This window comes from Bubalus bubalis, chromosome 2 (genome assembly GCF_019923935.1).
Source record: "Bubalus bubalis isolate 160015118507 breed Murrah chromosome 2, NDDB_SH_1, whole genome shotgun sequence".
Classification (NCBI taxonomy): domain Eukaryota; kingdom Metazoa; phylum Chordata; class Mammalia; order Artiodactyla; family Bovidae; genus Bubalus; species Bubalus bubalis.
Window position 1 is genome coordinate 178,737,575 of NC_059158.1, and position 1,546 is coordinate 178,739,120.

The 1,546-nt window shown below is 45.0% G+C and overlaps 1 pseudogene; it reads left to right on the forward strand.

Annotated features, from left to right (window-relative positions):
* Positions 1-929: 929 nt before the first annotated feature.
* On the forward strand, positions 930-1,546 carry LOC102395727 (annotated as a pseudogene).

Here is a 1,546-nt window from a genome sequence, read left to right on the forward strand (position 1 = left end):
ACTTTTGCACGTTCAAAATTTTTCATGACAAAAATATGAAAAAAAATTTTCCCAAAGGTCTCCATGATTTCAGCACTCACTGGAAATGTGTGATGATGGAGAGGGAGCAGGGTATCTGGGCTAAACTTCAGGATAGTTTGAGGGATGGAATGGGTATGGTGCTTTAACCAGACCTGAGCCAGCCAGGGTCAGTTTGTGAGCAAGATGAACTCCGTGAGTCATGCTTAACTTGGGGTGTCTGTGGTATGTCTAGATGGGACTGCACAGGAGAATCTGTGCAATGGTGGAAACACTAAACTCCAGAGATGTGGAAGATGAAAATGGGAGTCACTGGATGACATTACTAGGAGAAACTGTAGAAAAGAGGGTCTCAAAGGAGTCTGAGTGGTCATAAGGCAAAGACATGGATAAATGGTGTCTTAGAAAATGGGAAGGCCCAGGAAGAGGTCTAGAACAGTTTTTAAAAGGAGGAAATGCTTAGATCTCACAACATACAAAAAATTAACTCAAATGGTTGAGCTAAATTTAAGAACTAAAATTATTTAAAACTTTTAGAAAAATGTTAAATGTAAATCTTTATGACCTTGAACTAGGCAATGGATTTATCACAACCAATCAAAACACAACTATTAAATAATAAAATCCGCCCCTCAGTCAGATGGGCATGGAGACACTTCCGGAAATAACACAATGGCTGACCAAGGAGAACCCCAAGTTCATTTCCAAGTAGCTTGTATTGCCTGGTGATGGTGGTACTAGAAAAAACTAAACTGGTAAAACATCTGACCGGTGACTCTGAGATTATGTAGCTACCTTGGAAATGGCAACCCACTCCAGTCTTCTTGCCTGGAGAATCCCAGGGACTGTAGCCTGCCAGGCTCCTCTGTCCATAGGGTCACAAGATTTTGACACGACTTAGCGACTAAACCACCACCACCACCACCACCTTGGGTGTTGAGGGCCATCTCCTTGAGTTCCACACCAACAGAGGACCTATTAAATTCAGCATATGTGATACAGTCGGTTAGGAGAAACTTGGTGGACTGAGAGATGACTATTATATCCAAGGCTCAGTGTGCTGTCAGGATGTCTGATGTTGAATTGAGTTACATACAACAATGTGCCTAACTGGCATAGGTATCTGGTACGAGTGGGAGAACATCCCCATTGTGTTGTGTGGCAACGAAGTAGATGTTAAGGACCGAAAGGTTAAGGCAAAGTCAACTGTCTTGCCCAGAAAGAATCTTCAATACTATGACATTGCTGCCACAAGCAACTACAGCCTTGCAAGGCCGTTCCTCTTGGAGTCTGAAGCCTGCCGGCTCTTGCCCTGCCAGCATAGCCTTGGCAGCACAGCATGAGCACGATCTAGAGGGATGCTCAGACAACCGCTCTCCCGGACGAAGATGCTAAGTGTGAGAAAGTGAAGCTGGGGCCCCGCGGCAGACGTCGTTTCATAGGCAACGGCCCTGTGGCGTCAGTGGTGCCGAGTCTGCCGCTCTATTATATAGCTAGGCAGAACGTGTCCTTAATCTTTGGATGCTGA